The sequence below is a fragment of the Rattus norvegicus genome, chromosome 17 (genome assembly GCF_021556685.1).
Source record: "Rattus norvegicus strain SHRSP/BbbUtx chromosome 17, alternate assembly SHRSP_T2T, whole genome shotgun sequence".
NCBI classification, from domain to species: domain Eukaryota; kingdom Metazoa; phylum Chordata; class Mammalia; order Rodentia; family Muridae; genus Rattus; species Rattus norvegicus.
The window spans coordinates 32,917,275-32,941,859 of record NC_141550.1 but is presented as its reverse complement, the minus strand read 5'-3'; the positions used below and the strand labels follow the sequence as shown (position 1 = coordinate 32,941,859).

Sequence of the window (24,585 nt, the reverse complement as noted above, 5' to 3'; positions counted from 1 at the left end):
TGAAGCTAAAGAGATCTTCTTCACCTAATTTTGTTCAAATCCAGACAACAAAATTATCTGATTCTGTTATCACTTTAGTCAGAGGTTTGAGCACCAAGGCTTGACCTCCAAACACATTAGATAATCTTAAGTCAAGGTTGTGCAGTTTGATGCCAGTAATTAACCTAGCAACAGTTTACTTATAAGTACACATTTGGGAGTTGGTGAAGTCAAATAAATTTCAACAGTGAACCACAATACTCTATATATACCACCAAAACAGACACCCTATTCAAGAAACATAATGGCCTCAACACAGGTGATGGCAGACCAAACACAGATTAAAAAGTAAAGCCCTTGCACCTAAGTGGGAATTTGGACCATTCATTCCAGACTGATGTTCTTACTGTTTATTACTGATGAGCTGGAAGATAATTTGCAACAATCTGATGCATTAATGTAAATGTTTATAAAGATTCTACTCTTCCTCCACAAATTACTTCCCTCTAAAGCAGTGGTCCTCAACTGTCTGACTGAAGACACTTTTGTTGACATATCTGAGGTTAGAGAAGGATGCTACTGGGCTCTAGGGAGGTCAGAGATACCATTTCAACATTCTACCATGTCCAGGGCAGATAACCACAAGAGATTTTACTCAGATGAAGGAATCCACAGAGTCAAAGGTGAGTGACTCTACTGGGAATGTTTCCTATTACTATAGCAAAATACCTGACAAGAGCAACTTAAGGAAGGGAGGGAGGGAGGGAGAGAAGAGGAAAGGAAGGGAGGGAGGAAGGTAGAAGAAATGAATGAAGGAAGGAGTGGAGGAGGGACAGAAGATGGGGAGGGGAGAGGAACGGAGAGGAGGAGGGGTTATTTTGGCTCAGAATAAAGATGATATGGTCCATCATGGTAGGGTAGGCACAATGGCAGAAATGTGAGGCAGCTCACATTGACTCTTCAAAGGGCAATAAATGTTGATGCCCTGATTGCTTTTTACTCAGTTTTTGGACGCCCATCTTTTAAGGGGGAGGGTCTTCACACATCAACCAAATCTCAAAACCACCTCATGGACACTCTTGGGTGTTTGACTGCTAAGTTACTCCAGACCCTGCCAATTTGATGTCTGATATCATTATCTACCACAGCTACCAACAAGTTCTGAAGACTCCACTGGGCATGTGCAGCACATTGCCCTCACCCTTGTTCATGTTTGTCCATGACCTCATCTCTTCCACATCCCTTGGTGAGGTTGTTTAGTATTCAATATGGAATTATCCGTCTAAAGACCATGTTGGTACTTTAAACCATAACCAGATGCCGAATGGCTTTCAATTTTCTATTCTATGGGAAACATCTCAACATGGCAAAAAGAGAGAAGATATGGCAGGCAGACTTCCACAAACCTCAGAACATTCTAAGCCTTTGAAGTTATCAGAAGGGACCTAAGCCAGAGTTGATTTTTTTTTCATTTGCTTAGTTCAAATCAATAAGTTGATTAATTGCCTGGGTTGGAGAGTTAACCGCACTGGAAAAATTACATGTGGTACATTACAACCCTTTTTGAGGAACAACAGTGATCTGTCACCTTCTGATCCTTCTAATGAATGTCCTCAAGTACAGGTTACCATGAGCACATGAAGGCCACAACCCAACAGTTGGAGTATCTGTGCTAGGCCCAGTGAGAACAAGATCAATTGAAAGAAAACAGTGAGCAGAATCTATTTGGCACAGGATATCAGCAAACAGAAGTGTGAGGTGGACAGGGAATCCTTACATAAGCTTGTGGGTCCCTCATGCCAAGAACAATCATTGTCTTACACATAGAGGTTTAAAGAATATGGCAAACTGGACACCATTGTGCAGACCTAAAATCCCAAATACTTCAGAGGCTAATGCAGAAAGATCAGAAATGCAAGGCCAACCTGAGCTACAGAGCAATGTCAAGGCTAGCCTGAGCTACAGAGCAATGTCAAGGTCAACCTGATTGACTCAGTTAGACCCTTTTTCAAAACTTAAATAACAAACAAACCAACAAGTGACTGTGGATATATTTCAGTGTTAGAGTACTTACTAAGGATGTACTGGGCCCTAACTTCAACCCCCAGTATAACTAAAAACAGAACAGCGCAGCAACAACAAAAATCCATAGGAACTTTCAGCCATCATTTTTGAGGCACAGTATCAGAAGCAGTGTACCCTGCTGTTGAGGGACAAGACCACTTGGTCCCTCAAAGGCCTGTATCCCATTAACGTCATCTCCCCTATTTTCCAAGGCTGAGTTGGGTCACTGAGTTGGGTCACTGACATTGCTCTGTAACTCAGGTGGATTTTAAATTTCTGAAATTATGTCTTAAACTTTCATTCCTACCTGTATAATTCCAAAGTAAAATGATATGTGTATTCTGATGTGTCTCCTGAAAGTCTCCAAAAGTCCATGACAGCTCATCAAAGTGGGAAGATGCTGAACCTGGTGAGATCTGACGACAAGGTTGGAGGGGGAGGATAAAGGGGGTGGGTGGCAGAAGCCCAATAAAGTGGGCAAGCGGGAATGTGAACCTTTTGCAGGTACAAATCCCCCAGGCACCTTGACTTCCTCCTCTAGTTCAGAACTTGGTTAATAATGAAGCCAAAACCTCTTGGTGTACCTAAAAGGAGGGTACTGAATTTTTTCCCCCTTTGTTCTAGATTACACTGTGCCTCTGGCCAGATCAGCTGGAGGTTTACTGTACTTCCCCTGTAGGAAAGAAAAGGGGCCTAGGACTCAGTTAACTGCTTCAGCTAAGCCCGGGAACAGATCAGCCTCTGTGCCCAGGCCTAGTCTGTGTGAGTCAGCACAGCTGGGCCCACCCTATAATCAAAGAATGATTTATTCTGGGTCCCTGAACCCACAGCAAAACATTAGATAACAACCAGCCTATTAATGAGAGATGAAAGTGTTATTTTTAGATTAGGTTAACCTAGAAAAAAAAAGTTGACTCATTTTTGGCTTGCTGAGATGACCAAGATATGTCTATTAACAGCAAACCTGTTTGTGTGCTTAGCAGGGCTCAGGTTAACATGCGTGAGTCTACTCTGCTAACTGTGGCATTTCAAAATGGGCACAGGAGACCGACCACAGTATCTAAGACTCACCTCTGCAGAATAGAAGCTTTCTCTTTCCTTGTAGAAAACATCTTGCAATTGCTTCTAAGTGCTGCATGGAGCCAGGCCTGTTAGGATAGCTCAGGCTTAGTCCATTCCACTCGGATAAGCTTCCCACTGAGCAGGCATCTGCTTCCCTCCTTCAGCTCTCTCTGACAGTGGAAAATGACAAACACAGGCAAGATGACACTGTGTGAGAGCGATGTCGCTGCTGGGTGCCAGAGTAAGATTCTAATTAATAGTGTGTTGTTTCTTAGTTCCCACATGGAGATAGTCTATGAAAAACAGTCAAGAATAAGGAACAGGATAATTTTCTTGGAAAACTCCCTTTCATCCTCCCTGTAAGTATCTTCAGGACTTCTGACAATTAAGTAGACAGAGCAATGAGCCCACTTAACAGATGTGAATTGAACTCAGGCAGGCCATCCTCACAGACAACTTCATAATAATCCTGGAACAAAAGTCTGATTTTTCTCATTTTATTGTCAATACTGGGGCTTCAGTCAGACATATTTCATTATCTGAATGAATTAAATGAAGCCAAAGAAAAACAAGCAACTGCAACTCTGGTATAGGTTACTGATAAGGGACTTTCACTGCTGGCTCAGGCCAAACCACTCTGCTCCTAAGTGCTTTTGCTGAACAAAATAAGAAGCTAGGTATTCAATGGCAGCAGACTATGACTAAGCCAGCCAGTATTTCAGAATCAGTATTGCACAGCAAAACCCAAAAGTAAATGAAAACTTCCAAGTTCGCCATTCTTCTTTGCTTTTCTCCTTGAAGTGTTTGCTATTTTGCACACATGCACATATGTGCATGCACAAATACACACACACACACACACACACACACACACACACACACGTGCACACACAGTTGGAGCAGTATTTAAAAAACTGGCACAGAGCTTTCCAAAAAAGATCATTGATACACACACCCCACAGAGCTCTACAAAATTAGAGCAGTATGAACATGATAAGTTAAAAACAATAGATTCATTAGAGGTTTGATATTCTGAACATCAAAATGGAGAGAAATGTTAAAATTTACTAAGGATAGAACTGGAGGTGGAGAGGGAAATCAATCAGAATCAAAGAAACAACAATTACCCTGAAAGCTGACTTCAGACTTCCTGGAAGAAACAGTTGAATCAAGAAGATGATGTGTGCATGTGGATGTGACAGGAAAATCTCGGATACCTTTCTCGTGTCATCCACCTTGCTTTTTGAGACAGCATTTCTTGTTGGCCTGAAGACCACCTTAGGTTAGGATGACTGGCGGGTAAGCACTAGGGAATCTCCCTGTCTCCACCTACCCAGGCTGGGATTCTAAGCACAGAACACACAGCATGCACCACCGAGCCCAGAGTGTTTATATGAGTTCTAGGGACCAAATTCAAGTCTTCATGCTCGCAAGGTGAGCATTTTACCAACCGAGACACCACTCCAATCTGGTGAATAACACTGAAAATGCTGAAATAAAATTGCTGTGAAATTCTAGACGTCAGGCTGGGAAGATGGCTCCACAGCTAAAAGTCCTTGCTGCTCTTGCAGAGGACGTAAATTTGGTTTCCAGCACCACACTGGGTAACTCGCAGCCACTTGCCATTATGGATCTGGTGCCCTCTTCTGATCTCTGTGGTCACTGTCTTAGTTAGGGTTTTACTGTTGCTGTGAAGAGACACCATGACCAAGGCAACTCTTATAAGGACAACATTTAATTGGGGCTGGCTTACAGGTTCAGAGGTTCAGTCCATTGTCATCAAGGTGGGAGCACGACAGCATCCAGACAGGCATGTTGCAGGAGGAACTGAGAGTTCTACATCTGAGGGCTGCTAAGAGAGGACTGACTTTCACGCTGCTAGAATAAGGGTCTTAAAACCCACACCCACAATGGCACACTTATTCAAATAAGGCCACATCTACTCCAACAAGGCCACAACTCATAACAGTGCCACTCCCTGGGCCAAGCATATTCAAACCACTACAATTACTTAAATTCATGTGAACACACACACACACACACACACACACACACACACACCTAAAAATAAAATATTTTTAAAACCACAGACCTATAAAAATGTATTATAAAATGTAAACCAGTCAAATCACTGTAGTCACCTCTGCTGAGAAATAGCATAAGTGATAAGGTTATTTACATAAAAACTAAATGATTTATATTATATACCTTTATCCTTGTGTGTAAACCACTTCCCGCTAGGATATATAAGAGTAATCAAAGTTAGAAATAAGAAATTATTCTGTAGAGCAATCATACAGGGGTAACCAACATGCAAGCCCACAGGCTGCATATGACCAAGAGGAGCCATGAATGAGGACAGTGGAAATTCACAAACTTACTTTAAATATTTTGAGAGTCTTCTGCAGTTGGTAATGGGACTGCATGATGCTCGATGTGTGAACTTTCAGATGAGAGTGTGTGTTGATGCCCAGGGTTTTTCTTGTCCCTATCATAATTGGAAGGAACCTTTGTCTTCAAATCTACAAAGTGCTGTATGTAAATAAACTGTACAGTTTAAAGCATATGAAAATTAACTTCTTTAATTTAACATAGCATCACCCAAAACTGGAACCGAGAAGGAGATGACCCTTGGTACTGTATTTCTAATGTTCTAATGCTGGGCAGACGACACTCACAGAGGGCCAGCAGATATGCAAGGATTCCTCTGGGCATGCAGAAACTGAAGAGAAGTAAGCCTGGGGGTGTCTGAGAAAATAAGTGCTGGGTTTTAAAGCAGTTGGCACAGTGCTTAGGACAATAGTGGCTTTGGCATTAGACACAACCTCCAGACCACCTTACACAGCTATCACATACAGCTGTCCAACCCAGACAAGGACCTGCCCTAAATTAAGTAATTAACTTATTTATTTATTGAGACAGGGTCTCACTACATAGATACAGCTGACCCCAAACACCTAGAGATCCACCTGCCTCTGCCTCCAAGTGCTGGAATTAGTTAAGATGGTGCTCTGTCTTTTAAATGCTAGTGCTAGTCTGGTGCCTGTTTCTATGAGCTGTGAAGATCTAATGAGATCATGAATGTGAGGAGCCCAGCACACAGCATGACTCTAAGTCAGCACTGACAGGAGGAGGCCTCTTTTATCCTGCACAGGTACATCAGTTAAGAGCAAGATACTGAATGTATAACCAGTGACTTGGGCAACACTACCAGGGAAGCTCACTGTTGCTCTAAGGATAACTAACAGAAGTAGCATGTATGGACCCATGCTGGCTTCCATGTTCTATCAGCTATGAAGTTCAGTTGCCTTAGAAATGGTGTAGGTGCTATTGCTCCATTAAAAAAAATAAGCATATTGCTGAGAATTTATAGGAGAACACATTTAATTAAGTACCATCTGAGCCACTCGCACTGTGAACAAGGATTCTGGCAACAAAGGGGTTATTCTTGCCAAGTCCCTGCCAAATGCAATTCCTTAAGTTAGTTGTTTTTTGTTTTGCTTTGCTTTGGTTTTGGGTTTTGGTCTTGTTCCTAGCCAGATCCTGAACAAAGAGCTCCAAAGGACAATACCTAGTAGGAAAGCACCTTTGCCATAGACCAAAAGGCTCTCAAAGCCCAAAAGAAATTGAAAAACCTTCAGAAATATTACTCCTGGACACAGGCAGCAGAGGCAGGCGTAAAGTGGGAAGCAATGGTCACTAAAGCTTAGGGTAAAATCTTGGAGGATATGCATTATGGGTTTATTTGTTTCAGTCTGAGCATGGTGGTGCTGCATTCACATAATCCCAGCATACAGAAGGTGGATGCAGAAGAGTCACCAGGAGTTTGAGGCTATGTATCAAAACCCATCTCAAAAAAAAAAAAAAATCAAATCATATACTCTACTTGGGAAAGACTGCAAGGCAGGAGCTGTGCACGTCCAGCCCTTGGGCAGTGAGTTGAATTGACTCCTGGGGAGGAGTCTGGACATTCACTATAAGATAAGCAACACCAACGCTTTTTCAGAATGCAGAAATCACAGGGGAAGTAGCAGGGAATAGTAAAGATACTAATCTCAAGAGTTTATGTAAAATTAATGTCAAAAATTAAGGGTATAATTGCCAAAGGGAACAAATGGCTTCATCGGATCAAGCCCCAAAGCTTTAATCTAACAACATCAGACATAAAGGCTTGTGGGAAAAGGACTTACCTGCCCTGGGCTCCAGAAAGTCTTCAATAAAAGAATAGAGTGACATCAGCTTGCTAGAATCTTCTGTGCGGAGCAAATTCATTTACAGAAGACATTGTGGTGAAAACACTAATCTCAAAAGATAGGTGTGCACAAAAAGATAGATAGATAGATAGTTAGGTATTTGATGGATGGACAGATGGAGACAGCCTGGTCCTTCCCCTTAGCCAATGAGGATGCATCAGTGGAACACTATGCTCCAATGACTTAAGCACACATGCACATCCAGAAACTGGTAGTTCAGGGACTCTCAGAGGGACCAAGTTGTCCATAGAGAACACTGTGGTCTGATACCATGGCTGGCGGTTATGCCTCTGGAGGACCAACACCTTATTCAAGAGCCAAAAGGAGTGAAAGAAGAATGAAGTAAGAAGTGAATAGAAGACAAGAAAGATGAGGCTTCGGAGCAATAGCAGAAGGGCAGTGACCACTACCCACACCAGAGAAGAAGACATGCTCACCCAGAAATCGGAGAAGAGAACACATAGCACCAAGGACATGGGAGTGAAGAAGCCCATGATGAGTGACAGTGGTTAAAGTCCACCTTCTGCCTCAAATACTGTAGAATTGCTGAGTTCATTCCCAGATCTTAGACCAGGCAGCCTAAGACAGAGATTCCATGGAGGAAGAAAATGGACAGTGTGGGCTTAGTCCATCCAGTGGAAGAAAAGGTTCAGTGCAAAAAGAAGCCCACCCCCAAAATAAACCAGCCATTCCTGTGAGCCAGCTAAACATGTTGAGAGTTTGGGACCATCAATGGCTGCACTTGCAGAGTTGAACAATTGAGAATAGCCTTCTGAAAATCGTGGGAGAGATTCCTACAGCTTATCGCTCCTATTGTTCCTGTATTCAAGACATCTGCAAGAAAGAAGGGCTCTACGGGTATGAGGGCTCTTGTCTGCTCAGGTTGACAATGAAGTCATGAATGGCAGTAAGGACACTACCTGCAGTGGGAGGGAGAAGTGGCAGAAAGGAGCTGTGTCCTGGTGTACTCAACATTCCCACAGACAGAGCAGAAAGACCTTGGCCACACAGTGAACTCAGAAGATAAATATCTATCCCCAGATCAAAAGCTGCCAAAGTGATACCTAGCTAAGTACTCCAGGGTGGCTCAATGGATGTGCGTCCATGTTACTTAACTGAGTCTAGAACAAAGCCCAAGGATATTTAAAGTGATACAACAACAGCTGACACTCCACCAAGGACACGATGCTCAGTTGGTTCAGCTCTTGCCTTGCATGCATGGAGCCCTGGGAAATCCTCACGACTGCATAATCCCAGGACTCAGAAGGTGGCAGTAGAGGAATCAGACAGAGGTTCAAGGTCAAGCATGGCTACAAAACAGTTTCAAAGTCAGCGAGGACTTTATGAGACTCTGTCTCCAAGTAAATTAATTAAAATGAATTTTTAAATATTCCAATGTGTGCCCATGCCTGGATTAATTATCAGACATGCAAAATACCAGGGATACATAATTCATGATGTGTGTGGGAGGGGTTGTTATTAGAAATAGATCCAGACATGACACAGATAAAATAATTAGCACATTGGGATATTAAAAAGCAATAACATATTTTTATATGGTCAACAAAGACAAATTATATTAAAAATCCATGGGGCTGAGGATTTAGCTCAGTGGTAGAGCGCTTACCTAGGAAGCGCAAGGCCCTGGGTTCGGTCCCCAGCTCCGAAAAAAAGAACCAAAAAAAAAAATCCATAAAAAACATTTGAAAATGTTTTGAATTCTGAAAAATATTCCTCCAACGTTTGAGGTATCTCTAAGACTTTGGAAGGGGAGATGACAACATCAAATGTCATTATCTAGACTGATAATACCATTTGTTGTCTAGCAATAATCATTTTGAGACCCCACTCATAAGCTGAGAGTGTATAGAGCAGTGCTTCTCAACCTTTCTAATGCTATGACCCTTGAATACAGTTCTTTCTATTGTGCTGACCCCCAACCATAAAATTATTCTCATTGCTATTTATAACTGTATTTTTGCTAGTGTTATGAATTATAATATAAATATTTTTGGAGATAGAGGTTTGCCACAGGAGTCAACCTGGCATTGAGAACCACTCATTTAGAGTGTCTGTACTAGGCTTAGCAAGAGTAAACCAAAGGCTGTAGTACATGACCATCAAGGAAGATTCTCAACTAAAAGCTTGGTCTTAGATGCCTTTCAGCCTCTTGGACATCTTATCTGGACAAACAATAACATGCTACGGACCTTCCTGAAACTGATTTATGCTCCAGAGTCATTCCTATTTGTCACATGGATAACTTAGACCACTCTCTGTGTTGGATTTAACTCTGTCACTGACAGACTTGGGGTTGGACTCCACTGTCCTTTCCCAGGTCACAGCTAGCTAGCCTCTGTCACACAGAACCACATAGAACCTACTGTTCAATGGGAGTTAGAATAAGAGTTCACTGAAAGGTATGCTCTCCCTTCTTGGGGTAGAACCTAAATCTTCCAGAAGCCATATCTGTACCTGTAACTCAACATAAAAATCACAAGCAACTTCGTGTTGCAGGTGATGCTTGCCTTTCAGGATGCACTCAAGGTAGATAAAGCCAAGGTTTGTCGAGCATGGCAAAAATCCCCTGGGACTGTAAATGTTCTAAATCATTCTCTTAAATAAGTCAAAATATCATTCGTTGCCAGAGAGAAAGCTGATCTCTTGCAAATAAGAAGCAAACCTCATGAAACCTTAATGTCCCAAATGAGTGGTGAGAAACGTCAATCCAATAGCATTGTGCAAAAGGCACTGGATGTGTTGGGGCCTGGGTGTCTCGTTATTTCAGTGGGACTCTGTTCCTGAGAATAATGAGATTATCACAGATCTTGACTTCATGTTATGACCTGATGGAAACTCAACCTAAACCTGTCCTAGAGCGTGTGGTAAACCAGAGCAGCCTAGAGCTCAGTTGTCACCACCTTTTCAAAGAGAGACATCTTAATTAAAAAATTATAAGCTAGACTTCTGCCAAGGACTCAAACAGAACATCAAAAGGATAGGGAAAGATGTCTTTCTGGGACCATAAAAGATAGGTCCCAGATTGGGGGACAGCTGCATAAAACCACACGGAATAGGCTCCCAAGACCTGGAGAGTGGTGAGACTTGAAGCTGGTCCTTTATGAGGGCACCAATCCCATTTGAGGAAAGATTCAAAATTCAAATGATCATGTGTATAAGCATGCCTCTTCTTTCCACTCCTCTGTCTTGTCTTCAAAAGCAGCTTGTCCCAGCATGTGGGAAAGCACACGGAGCATGCTGAGCTCAGATATGAATCTGGATCCTGTGGAAAATGGCCAAGCCAAAAAAGTTGCATCTTTTCTGCCACGGACAATATCCTGGATCCCTCGATACCTTTCAGAGCTAACTGCAACTCAGACTAAACTCCCAGCAGACGGCAGTTCAAGCCTAGGGGCTACCTTGGCATGTGTGTTCAATGTCCCTAGTACCTGGTGAAAGACGTAACAGCCACGGGGGGAGGGGAGGCCGAATTTTAGCATCAGAAGTGTTGCTGTGATAAAAACTAACAAATGCTGACCATGAGGGCAGAAGGAAAAGCTTCTTCGTCCAGTAATATATTGGCAGTAGCCTTTAAGAAGCATGGCCTACTGGAAGTTAGGTCACTAGAGCACTCCTCATGAAGGTGATATTGGGATCCCATAGCTTTCATTTCTCTTTCTACTTCCTGGTTACTTTGAGATGGGCGGTTTTCTCTGCCATGTGCTTCCTGCCATGTGTATTGCCTTGCCATGGACCCAAAGGCAGTAGGGCCTGGCAACTATAAACTGAAGTCTCTGAGGCTATGATCCAAAATAAATCTTTCCTTTCATTAAGTCGAGTCACCCAAGGATTTTGTTATAATGATGAAACGATGAAACAAGGAAAAATATGTAATAATTCTATGCCATGCAATGTTATATAGAACTCATATACAGCCCATGGAAGCAGAAATCTAGTTCATTCATTATTGATATATGACACTTTCTCAAACAAAATTTACCAAGTCTTATTTCTAACAAGGGAGCTAATGAAAAGCAATAGTCTCTTGTATTTTTGAGGATAGAAAAGGACAAAGATTCCAGATTTTTATCGATGAATTCCAAGAATTCCACTCTCCAATTAAGTTATTAGGGGTCTTGACATTGTTTTCCACAGTCCATAAATAATTGGTTATCCCTATAGGAAGCCTACACCCTTTTTATTGGCCATGTAATAATAGTATCAGTTTGGCAGTCACACATTCCTTTTTATGATCCAGGGAGATAGTTTCTGCATCTGGCTAAACTAGGGATTTGGCTGAAAGAGTTGGTTAAAGTGCAACAAGAGAGTAATGAATAGTATTCACTTGAGCAGACCCTGAGGAAACACCAAGAGTCATATTGAACACACGAGAAGCATATTGATGGAGTGTATCCACCCCCATCATCAGGAATGCCAATCCTAGGTCAAGGAGGAAGCAAGCTCTAGGGACAAGGCAGTCAACTAGAAGTTAGGACACGTGGGTACCAGCTCTACCGTCCTCACTAACCACCTGGGGTTGCTAAGAAGATCAAAGCTCTGACGGGGCTCTCCCTTGCCTCATCTGTAAAGATCCTTTCAATTCTAGGCTAATGTTGTTTCAGGCATTTCTTGCAACAGCTGAGTCACCTGGCCAGCAGCTGTATGATGTGGAGATTACTAACCTTTCCAAATGATAGCCCAGTAAACTCTAAGTTGAACTGAAGAATCCATGACTGATGAAGAAGCCGAGGCTGAGTGTGGAGAGCAGTTGTCAAGAGAGTAGGACTCAGATCACATCCACAGAAAATTGACATCGGTGACGTCTTCAGAATTGCTCACCATTGCCCAGAGAAGACCTGGCTGCCATATACCAGGAAAAAGTTAGATCCTGACTGGACAGTTCCTTGATATTATTATCTTCATTGAGCAGCATGAAAAGTTTCCTCAAGAAAATATCTCAGAGTATTTTGATTGGGCAGCCAAATGCCAGACAATTTGGCAATAGGGCAGGAAGGCATAAGCAAAAAAAGCTAGGGCCTTAAAAGAAACCCACACAGGAATGAGCCTCAAACAACGACCATCTGGAGTAATAGCAAAGAGCCTTTGGCCAGAGAAGCAAGAGAAGGAGTGTGCCTCAGATAGCATCACACGGTATCCATGTGCAAAAATCAAGACTCAGTGATATTGGAGTAAGAATAAGTCAGGTAAATGAAATATGGTGTAAGATAAATTCCCAATACATAGGTGTTTATATGTATTAGTGGTACTGTGTATGCATAACTATATAACAACGCCTGAATTGTTTAATTAAAGGGGAAATGGATTATTTAGCAAAGGACTCATATATAACTCTTATCAGATACCAAAATAAATGTCATAGATGACAGAATGACACACTAAAATTGTCAATAAACAAATTATAAGGCAATATAGACAAATTCTCATCCTTACTAAAAGGTAGTGCTTTTGAGGACAATCATGGAAGACATAATGAAATAAAGCCAAACATATAAGGCTGAATAGGTAATAAATGATAGTGCCATTCAATGTGAATTAATGATATAAATTTAAAACCTCACGTTATTCCATCGATGCCCACTTTTCAAGTACATATCAAACACTTTTCATGGTGGCCTGCTCCATAACATAAATCAAACAAAATGTGCTATAACACCACACTGGAATTAAATTAGGAATATATGAATGAAAAGTTTTCTGGAACATTCCTAAATGTTTGAAAACAAAATTGTTTATTAACTCGTGGATAAATAAGAAAAGAGGAAAGTCATAAAGAGTGTTTTGGATCTTACTTAAAATGCAAGCAACTCATAAAGTTCTGAGATACAGCTAAAGCTGTATTTAAGGGAACATTCACACCGTGGTCATCTATACACAGTAAACCAATGACAGGAGAGCAACTGTTCAGTGGTAACAACTGAGGTGAGGATGAGGAAGAGTGAGAACAGAGGGTGTGGACAGAGAAAGAGGCAAAAGAAAGATGTTACCTATTTAATTGTGTGAAGTCAGAAGTTAAAAAAAATGATTTTCTGAAAATGATACTGATTTCCTTCAAATGTTACTAGACATCTATGAATGGGTGGCATGGAACACGGAAGAGAATCTAGTTAGAGGGAATTAATTGTAAGTGGGTGCAGGAGAACAGGCCGTGTGATTAGCTGCCAATAGTTAGGAGTGGCTAGAGCACGGAGTGCCAGAGAGGAAACAAAATGCAATCTAGCTGCAGAAGCCCAAGAGCGGAAGGCCTTCCTTGACAGAATTAGAATTAGAAGTGTGATCTTAATCCAGCATACCTTGGACGTCTCTGAAATTTTCCAGCAAGTAATGACATAGGTAAAGCTAAAGGCTGATTGTGATGCTCTGCTTGTGGCAAACAGGAAATGGCAAACAGGAAATGGTGTGAGAAGGAGACAGTCTGATCGAGCACATCAATTAAAGAAATATAATCCAAGCCACAGATGCAAAATCCAGGCTACTTCAAGAAATGTCAGTGGGGTTTGAAACAATGGTGGTGATTGAAGTAAATGCTTACCCATTAGGAGATGCTAAGGAAAAAAATCCTCAAAGAAATAGAACCATTACACAAATCAAATTTGGATTTGATCCACAGGGGTTGAGATATTTGACCCTGAGGAGACAAGGTTAACTCAATTATCCAGCTTAGGCATCGAAGAAGGAAGGATGAATATCAGTAAAAGAAGAAATAAAAGCGTAAGTGTTTGGGATAGAATTAGTTTTGCTTGCTGGGGATACTCAACCGTAAGTTTTGTGTTAATTTGCATTATGGTTTTTGTGTTGTAAGTAAATATATAAAAAGAAATGTCTTTGTCATGGTTTCTACTGCTGTGAAGAGACATCATGGCCACAGCAAAACATTTAATTGGGGCTGGCTAATAGTTTGAGAGGTCTAGTTCATTATCATCTTGGCAGGAAACATGGCGGTACGCAAGCAGACATGGTGCTGGAGAGGGAGCTGAGAGGTCTGGAGCTGGATCTGTGGGCAACAGGGCTAGGCCCAGCTTCAGTTTCTGAGACCCCTAGACCTGCCCCTATTGACAGACTTCCTCCAACAAGACCATACCTTCTAACAGTGCTACTCCCTATCAGACTTTTGGGGTCATTTTTTATTCAAACAACTGCAGGAAGGCTATAGTAGAGGAAAAGTTATATAGGTTAAAAAAAAAGTGTCTAAGACAAAACAAACAAACAAAACCAGAGAAGCCCCTGATGGTGAAAATACCAGGAACCACTTAGGGGCATGGGGCACAGGCTGTCACCCTCCCACCAAACATACCTGAAATCTCAGAGCTGCAGTGGAGCACACTAATGAATACAGGATATCGCAACATTCAAAACATGCCTAGGTTTATATCTCAAACCCAGGGACCTTCCAAACTCTATGACCTTGGTCTCATTGTTTTACTGCACCTCATTTTCCTCATCTGAAACACCATAATTATACTACAGATAGCTGTTGAGAAAATTCAGTCAGAGACTGTATATAAAGTGCCTGCCATGCAATCTCTATGAAGTTAACTGCCTTTAACGAAGACAAGACTGTCTCCAAAGGCAGTGTGATTCACTGTATGTGCATTCCTGGTTTCTTCATGTCCTCAGAAGATGACAACAGTCACATTTCTTTGTCCTCCCCTCAAAGAAGAAACAGGGTGAACTATGTAATCCTAAAGAGCGGGAAGAAAGCCATGCAAAACATAATAGACCCAAACACCATGTAAACAGCTGCACAGAACTCACAATGTCTTTGTTGAACCCTATAAAGACAACAAGAACAGTTACGGCAGTGAAGCTGCAATTATGACAATTAAGCTTAATGGAGGCAATTAGGCCAACAAAAATAAATGAGCATTCTTTAGATACCTTTCTTACTGTTCCTATGATTCAGAAGAACAAAATAAACATACAATCCCAAAGTCTTCTTACAGAAAGCAGACTTTCCTTCCTGCTGGCTAGTGTCGTCAGCACAGAAGAAGTTATGCAAACTGTTGGCAAAGAGGAGTCACCAAGTGAACAGAATGCTCTATATTTCAGATGTGCCAGAGATGTGCTCACTGATCCAATAGTGGCATGGCTGTTATGGGGGTAACCAACCGCGTACTGCCTGGATCTCAGACCCATTTTTTTTTAAAGAACTCACAACTTGGTACTGTAAAACTGATCAAAGGCCTATGGCTGGTGAGGCCACACGCCCTAGGGGAAAATGTGCCGCTAATGATCTGCAAAGTGGAACATTTATGTTTTACCGATAGACTAATGGTGCTCCCAGTCCAAGTTAGAGAAGCTTCTCCCCCTCATGCCAACAAAAGGTGAGGACTAATGCAGAGACTCACAACTCATCAACATGCTGAGAATACATGGTGGTAGGACGGTGACTAGTTGGGAGAAAGGTATGAAGAAGAATGTAAGAAGGAACCAAGAGAGGAACTGAGGATGATATAATCATAATCCATTCTATTTGTACATATAATTGTCAAAGTGAGAGAAGGAAGCTAAACATCTAGGTCTCCTCCATTGCAGGTACAGAGAGCTTAGGGTAAGAAGGCAGAGGTTGTAGTTTAGAAAAGGGCATCCAGGCAGTGAGTAGCCTTGAAATCGTTGATAAGCACATTGTGTTTTTTAATACCTGGGAGAAATGGAGAAAGAAATGTACTATGGAAACCCCTGACAAGGATCTAGCAGGCCTCTGACATTAACTGTGACCACTATGGAGGTCTCTAATGACCACCATGGAATCCTCTGATCAATATTATAATAATTATTATTATATAAGTACAATAGGGGCCTCCTCCGCTATCTGACCAAAGAAGTCCCTTCTGATAACCATGGGATTTCTGATGCAGAAAGGGTCATTTTGGGATCAACTACTCAGCATTTCTCTGCTAAAATGCTGCCTCCCTCAAGTGTACCTCAGAAGATGCTCATGTTGAGGTAAGGAAGCAAACTCGCTAAGAATGATCCTTCCTAGTCAGGAGCTGAGTTCTTGTTGACTTAACCTCAGGGCTTTGTGGAACTTAATAAGTGAAAAGGGATGAAAAAGAGAATCTGTGATCTCAGAATGACATAGCCCACTGGCACATTCTGTTGACTTCTGGAAACATTGGGTTTCCCTGATGCATGAGTGGTTTAAAGTAAGCAGTCAACATGCCTGGGCCCCAGTCACAACTCTGTCACTTAGATGAGTTGCCTAACTTCCCATGCTTCGGTCACAGCTCCTCCTTGTGTAGCTGTGTAGGCAGTAGAAGTGGGTTATTCAGTACATCCTTGCATGTACACACATGTATGTATTTGAAACTGTTCCAGTTAACTGAGAATTCTGTTTATCCTTAACTACTGAGGACTCATCCCATCCCATCCTTGGCCCACCCTTGCTGCTCTTGGAGTTCCCACAAACATATGTGGTATTCTCCATTGCCATCACTGTTCCTTAATAGGGTAGGGTCTCATCAAGCTGATTACAGATTTTACCTAAAAAATGTCTATTTGATCAGCAATCTGCCCATCAAAAGAACAATATGACATTTCCCAGAATGCTTGCTGCTAATCATTTGACTATAAATTATCCTTTTACTTATACAACAAACATATACTCACCCAGAAAGCACAGAAACAACTGGCTTTCATGTGTTCCCAGAGATGCAAACCACATGCTCCTGAAGACCAGCAGCTCTCACCAGTGCCAAGCAGCAAGTGACAGAAAGCAGGTTTACGTGCAGACATCGGTGACATGAAAAGTATTAAGATACTGATCCTGGGGTCTTACTCTGACTGTGCGAGCCAGAGAGAGGCTGTGTGGCTATGAGGCTGATGCATATAGAACTTTTTATTCTGCCTAAGTGGGAACTTGGTTTTGACTTGGAAAATATTCCACTCTGTGCTGTGGCCATGATAGTGCAAAAGGCATCATTGCTTCCTGGAATTTCCTCTGAAGTTCAACCCATACAAACATTCTGGCTGCTTAAGAAGATGTATACCAATGATGAGTGCCTTAAATGTTTCCCTCCCTTAATTCTGTGACAAAGGATGGCTCCCACCTGGCCCTTCTGCCCTCTACCCTACTTTAAGGCCTCTGTGGAGGAGGTTTTGTCTTTTGCTGTTATTGTAATGCAAAATGGTGGCCCTCAAGATCTGCAGTCTGCAAGTTGCTTCTGGAAACCTGCCCCCAGTTAATTCTGAATGGTAAATAAAGATGCCAGGCAGCCGATAGTTGGAGGGAAGAGAGATAGGCGGGGTAGGGTGAGAGGGGTAGGTTTCCTGGGCTTGGGACCATGAGGAGGAGTAGGAAGGAGACAAAAGGCCACCATGGAAGGGTAAAAACATGCAGGAAAGAGCTGCCATGGAAAAGGAATGTACAGGAGGGAAGAGGAGAGCCGCCATTTAAAACGGCCAAGAGAATGTGGCCCAGAAGGCTGCTCAATTGGGTCAAGAGCAGCCAAGATGGCACATAGAAATTAATAAGTAGTAAGTCAGAATTACAGATGGCAAAGTCGATTCTAACAGCACAGAGAGCGTAGGCAATTGCCCAACGATTGCGTCAGGCATATTTAAATATAGAAGCTGTGGTGTGTGTGTGTGTGTGTGTGTGTGTGTGTGTGTGTGTGTGTGTGTGTTTCATTCAGGAGCATGAACTATTGAGGCGGGTAGTAACCTCATGCTGAGATTTATTAAATTATTCATACAACACTTGTTTGTTCCTGCAGAGGTGGCACAAAAGCCATCCATCCTACAACACAATTTGGCTGGACCTTCTTTTTGCCCACTTGCTCTCCAACAAGACAAATGGGAGTTAAGGAAACATTGATGTTCACTGTGAACCATGAACAAAAGGCAAGGGAGTCTCCTGGCTTCCTCTTCAGAACTGCAGTCTCCTCTGACCCTTCAGAACCTGTTACCATGCTCAGGAGGGCCTAGGAAGTCAGTTAGAGGCAACATACCATTTTCCTCAGAACCTCCTCTGCTTTTAAGCTCGCTCTATTCTTCCTAGAGCCCAGTTGTACCCATCATTCATTCTACTTCCTTCCAGGAGGGTTTGCCACAGGGACTCAGGCATTGCACAATGGGGATGTTGAGCAGGCTCCACTCTTCAACTGGGTTCAGTTGTTTCATTATCAATGCCGCTTGCCACAGACTGAAATATCACAAGTCAATAAGCTCTCCCTGTCTCTGTCTCATTCTCACTCTCTGTGTGTGTGTGTGTGCGTGCCTGACTTTGATCTACTCTCACGCTACAGTGAGTGGGTGTGGCAACCACTAAGTCAGCAGAGGATATAGTCACTGTGCAGAGTTCTCCAATGTTCTCTCTGGAATCTTGTTCTTATTCTCCAGCTTCCTCATCCCCGGTTCCTGGATACACTTCACTTTGATCTGCTGGGCTATGGGATTTGAATAAAAGAAAAGGAAAAGCTGGAGCCTGGGAATGGAGCCAAGCTAATCTGATGATGCAAGAGATACAGGGTGTGGCACTGGCTGTCCTTGAGGCATGAAGCTGTAGAAAAAACTGCCTAATAACAAAAATTGTGATCTGTTGAAGGCATACAAATAACATACAATTTATATACAAGTCTCATGTAATCTGCACACTGGGGAGACATTTGTATAGCAGAATACGGGAGACTGCATAAAAGATAGGCAAGGAATTCTTTTGGGCCATGATCGTAGAGGCCAGGATGTCTAAGAACGATGGCCATGGAAGGCACTCAGTATCTGCTAAGGGTGGTAGAAAGGCAGTGGTGCATGTACAAAGGGGACGGAGACACAGAGACACATTCACAAAGTTTTCCTGCAATGTGGTGCTGTAACTGTTTTCTTTGTATTAGCTATTACTATTAATTTGTGTGCCTTACTTATAAACATGGAGAAAAGCCACTATGCATGTAAGATCATAATACCTACCAACAGTCTTAGAATGTGTACCCTGAAGAGAAGGATGGCTCTATGGCCAGACATTTCTGAAACACTCTGAGGGAACAGGATACAAGCTTAGGGTTAGAGAGCTGGACTGGGTAAGGAAAGCATGCCAGTCATAGGAATAGGGATGAGGCAGCTTCCAGGGCTACACAGGAAAGAAAGTCCTTGAGAATAATTGACATGATACCCCTGCAGAATGGCATGTGGCCCCAGCAGCAGTTTCAATGCCCTTGGGTTGCTGGTGAGGAAGGGGCAATTGTGAGAGAGGCTTTGATGTAGCAGTTGCCCAGTGGGCAGAATTTTCAGCCAGTCCTTTACTTCTGATTGGACACATTATATAAAAGCATTTAGCGAATAAAAGTATTGTACTCCCAGCTAGACTAAACATGAGAAAATGAAAATTTTTAATTTCTAATAAATATTCCCCTTGCACCATTTAAGATACGCTCATGTATATGCCCCATTCATGGTTTATTTGAAGTTCCTACTTACTTGGGCAGTATATAAAAATAAAGTTCCTAGGCCTTCTCGTATTAAAATCAACTACTTTGGATCAGAAATCCAAAATGTGATCTTGGAGGACATTTTATCTCCAACTCATAGCACCTCCCAGTCTACTAAATACTGTTTCAATACCAATCCGTTGTATCAGGCAATCCCTCCCTTGATATTTAGAGAACTGCCTATGTGAATACTCTCCTCTGTGCTAGCACCCCTCACTGAAATGACCCAACATGAACCTACATTCCTATGTGAAGGATAGTGTGCACCCCACTGCCGCTGCAGTTCACCAGGAAAGCATCTACTCTTTTATTATGATTTTTCACTATCTGAAACTATAATATAATCCCATTTCCTTCCTTCCCTTTTCTTCCTCCAACCCATTTCATATATCCCAAACTTTGTTCCTTTTAATTAATGTCCTCTTTTTCATAAATTGTTTTCTCTCTCTCTCTCTGTCTCTGTCTCTGTCTCTCTCTCTCCTAAATATATGCGTGAAACTCCTCAGTCTATACAGTGTAATATATATATATATATATATATATATATATATATATATATATATATATATATATAATGTTTTAAAGGCTGGCCCAGTATTTTAGATAACCAATTGGTTGCCTGGGGAAGGCTACTTCTCCCACACCAGCATCCTTAATTTCCTGTAGTTCTTTGTCTAGGGTTGAGGTCCTGTGGGCTTTCTCCCTCTGCTGCCACATTTAAAGCATATGAACTTTGGGGAGACACACAAACTATAGCACTGATAAACCATGTAACTTGCTTAAAGTTTCATGAGCTAGCAAGCAGAAAGGGAGAGGTGCATGCCCAGAGAGGTGTGATGCTAATGTGCTATGCTATTCTGCTGTGCAGTCTGGCTCCAAGTAGAATGATTCCAACAGGACAAGACTATGCCACTGCCATAAGTAGCAGAACCTACAGCAAAGCACACAGCCTTCGAGTGCCCCACTCAGCCCCTCCCCCAGTGTTATCAGGTGACGCCTGGGGTAGTGGGGAGCCATCATCCATGCAGAGGGTGAGTGGCAGCCATATATCATGCAAGTGCACAGGCCTCTGGGCTTCTGCAGGTTCCTGTCCAAGGCTCCATCAAGCTCAGGCCAGCATGATGCCCCAGGTGAAAGAACAGCTCCACCCCCTCCACATACACACACCCTGGACAGCAGTATTGACCTTAAAAATCACTCTCTTCTGGGAGCCACATAGATACTTGATATCCACAATGGTATCCCATGCATCAGAAGAGCCTGATCCAGTACAACCTACATTTCAAATGCCATTTGAGTAGTTGACCGCCTACAAGGTTTTCCACCTGTTTGGAAACTACAATATTCAACAGTGGTGGCAAAATACAGACATTCCCCAGTAAGGTTTTAATAAAGAGCGTTTTTTCCAAATTATAGGTTGAAGGAGAGCAGAACAGTTGGTCATTTCCTAATCCTAGCAATGATAATACTTCAAATAATAATCTGCTGAAGGTCAAAGCCAGATTCCAATCTTTTGAAGCCCTTCAACCTTCATCTATGGCCCTTTTGATCTCCTGCTCCCTTTAAATCTCCGAGTGATTAGCAGCTCATTCAAAATGTATCTTCTATGATATCTCTTAATTGTTGGCTTGCTTAGCAACCACAGTGAAGATGTAAGGGCCACTGATGTCAGCCTCCCATTCCTGCATCTCACAGGTGAGGTTGCGTCACTCTCACCTGGACATCAGTGTGCAGCTGTCTCACACTCCTCAGCCCACCCAGCAGGATTGCTGGACCAGAGCCATGATCCTCAGTCCATATATTCTGGATACATAGCACCAATGATTTACCCACCCAAACAACTTCACTTGAAGTTCCTATTTGGCATCCAAGACCCTCCCCAGATGGCTCCAACATTTCTACAACTATACGGAAGTTTCTTATAACTAAACTTGGCGACTATCAGCCCCCCTGTACCATGGCTTGAAGAACCTTCTTTTATGTTCTTTCCTTTTGGTCTTTACTTTTCTCCTTCTCTCTTTCACCCTGGACACCCATTTGAGTCACCTGGGACCTGAAGTAGATATGTGTGTCTTCCTCATCAGATTCTGTAACTAACAGATATACCCTTTAAAAGGTACATGACTTCATAAACACTTTCTGGATGTTGCTAAGCCAGGAGATTCACCCCTAGAAGTCCTCTGAGGCCTCCTGCAGACACTCTCAGGCTCTCTCCCGAGGTTTATCCTCTGCCCCGTGGTTTCTGGATACCCTTAAAACAGTTCACAAGGCTCTTTCTGAACCTGGCCAAGCTCCTTGAGCTGGACTGTGAACTGCTTTCAGGTAGAAAGTTCCTTTCATCTCCGTGCCCACCACTCTAGAGTAGGATTCAACCATGCTCTGCTCCACACAATGCTTATATTCTTATGGGCAGAGACTGGATGTATTCACACATGAATGAGTTTCATGCATAGTGGTTCCTACCAAGCAGCAGTTCAAAGCGTTACCAACTACTCACAACAGCCAAATCAGCATAGGTACCCATCAACCAGTTGAATGGCTAAAGCATACACGATAGAGTATCATTCAACTGTAAAGAATAAAGAACAAAATTAAGTAATATGCAGGAAAATGTACAGATCTGGAGATCATCGTGTTAAACAAAATATAGACTCAGAAAGGTAATATAGTTTTCTCTATATGAAATATCTAGATTTCTTTTAAGACATTAAAATAGAAACAGGATTATTAGAGACCAGCGGTAGGGGACAGAAGTAATGGAGGCAGTGAATAAGATCAAAGCACATTATTTACATACATAGTATTAGGATGAAACCCATTATTTTATATAAGTAATGTGTGCTAATAAAAAAAAGAAAAAGAAACAATAGAAACATTGCCAGACTTTATCTCCATCACTGTAACCACAGACTTTGCTTTCTAAACAAGTTTCAGGCACGGCACTGCACTGAAGTGTTGATCATCTGTTGGCTAGATATGGAAAGTTGAGGCAGATTTGGCAGAACTCAAGATTCAGAGGGCCAGGTAGAGAGCTCAAGTCTTCATAGAGAAGGAAAGGTAGTGGGAAGTCTGGCGTGTTGATCGGATCCAGAAGTTGACAACCGAGAATTGCCATCACACATGTCCTGCCTGCCTATTATTTCATCCAGCCCCAACTCTATGGGACAGGATTATTTACTTCCTGCTTATATGAGGAGTGGAGTTTAGAGACAAAATCCGTGAGTCTAATTTAAATTCCATGTACTTAATATTTTAATAATAATAATAATAATATTAACTCTTAATGGCTTCAGCTCTTCAGTCAAAAGATACAGACTAGCCAGATGAATCAAGAAACAAAATCCATCTGTTTTTAATTTACCTATGAACCACAAATGTCTAACATGGCACGATAAGTCTAAGGGTCTAGTAGTGGCACCCATACCTTGGCAACAACCAACAGCTCTCAAATTGGATTTAAAATACAGTCAACAAGGGGGAGAATATGGTTGGTACTGGAAACCTAGCAAACTACCCAGGTCTAGTGAAATCATGGGTCTTAGAGGAGAATCTGTAACAACCTCTTTACTAAATCAGCATAACACCTAACTATACTCCATTTGTCCTTACATCCACAGATAAAAATGGTCCTCAACCCTCATTAAGGAAGCTTCCTTATGCAACAGAAAGAAAGTAGGAGAAATAATGCTTTGCCGGGGAAAAATGTACCAGTTGGTTGTCTATTATACAGTCAGCCATCCCTGAAAAGATAAACATACAAGTAACATTGTAAGGCTGATCAAATATCCATATATATCTACATAATACATATATATATCAATACACAAAAATTGATGAAAAGTCATAGATATGAAAGAGAGAAAAGAATAAATGAGAGGGTTTGGAAAGAGGAAAGAAAGGGAAGTAGAAAATGATGTAATTATATTATAATCTCAAACATAAGAAAAACAGCACCAGCCAGCACCTCTGAGAGAGGAGAGGACCAACCCCAAGTAGCTCTGTTGATGACACTGATGCCAGTGACGGTGGCACTATCGGCCAACCAGAATTTAGTATTTACAACCTGAAGCTTCAGATCTACATCTCCCAAGACAAGTATGAAAACAAAAGCAAAACTCTATGCCTTGTTGCTTGATGAAAACACTGCAGGGCCTACTCACTACAAATTAGTCCCTTGTTCTGCAGCAAAGGCACCTGGGTGCCCCGGACTGCTCCCATTTGGCCTTTGCTTCTGTCACCCCAGTTAGCTCCATCAGTGAGTCTTGCTCACACTTTTCTGGTAATGTCTTAGCTTCCCCACATAAGTGCTCTGCACAGGGTGTGCCCACCTCCTGATGGTCTTCTTCCCAGTTCTCAAATATGTTATGAATTCCCCTCCATTCAGACAGGTGTCCATAGCGACATTCTTACATAGTTCCTTATAATTTGTCAAGATTTTTATCTATTTTAGAAACTACTTGTTTGCTCACCACTATGCCTTCTGCCCTCTGCTGTCTCTTGTCCTCTGCTCTATCTCAGCCCCTGGCATCATTGACCATCAAGACTTTGGAAGGAAGGAAGAGAAGAAGGAAAGACATTGAGGAAGACAAAAGAAACAGAGCTGGAAGCTCCGGGTGTATTCTGTGCTACGATCACAGAGTGTTACTCACTGAGTAACTTATTAAGGATGCAGTATTAACTGGCCTGCATTTCTTGGGGCTGGAGGAAACACATTCAAAAGTATAAGTAGACAACTGTGTGCTTCTCACAAGAGCCTTGAGCTGTTCAAAGAGGGAACCCAGAGA

General features: G+C 42.1%; 1 long non-coding RNA gene across 5 annotated transcripts in view; it reads right to left on the bottom strand.

The window, feature by feature from the left end:
- Positions 1-24,585, bottom strand: part of LOC148000113 (uncharacterized) — a 56,519-nt gene that overhangs the window by 27,426 nt on the left and 4,508 nt on the right. Inside the window, exons 2-6 of one of the 5 annotated variants that reach the window (XR_015642020.1) lie at positions 12,041-12,214; positions 7,296-7,403; positions 5,487-5,593; positions 3,115-3,275; positions 2,351-2,459 (exon numbers count right to left, since the gene is read on the bottom strand). This is a non-coding gene — a long non-coding RNA (uncharacterized LOC148000113). Of the gene's footprint in view, positions 1-2,350; positions 2,460-3,114; positions 3,276-5,486; positions 5,594-7,295; positions 7,404-12,040; positions 12,219-24,585 lie in introns of all 5 variants that reach the window. The other 4 variants (XR_015642021.1, XR_015642023.1, XR_015642024.1 and 1 more) reach the window with 4 other exon arrangements.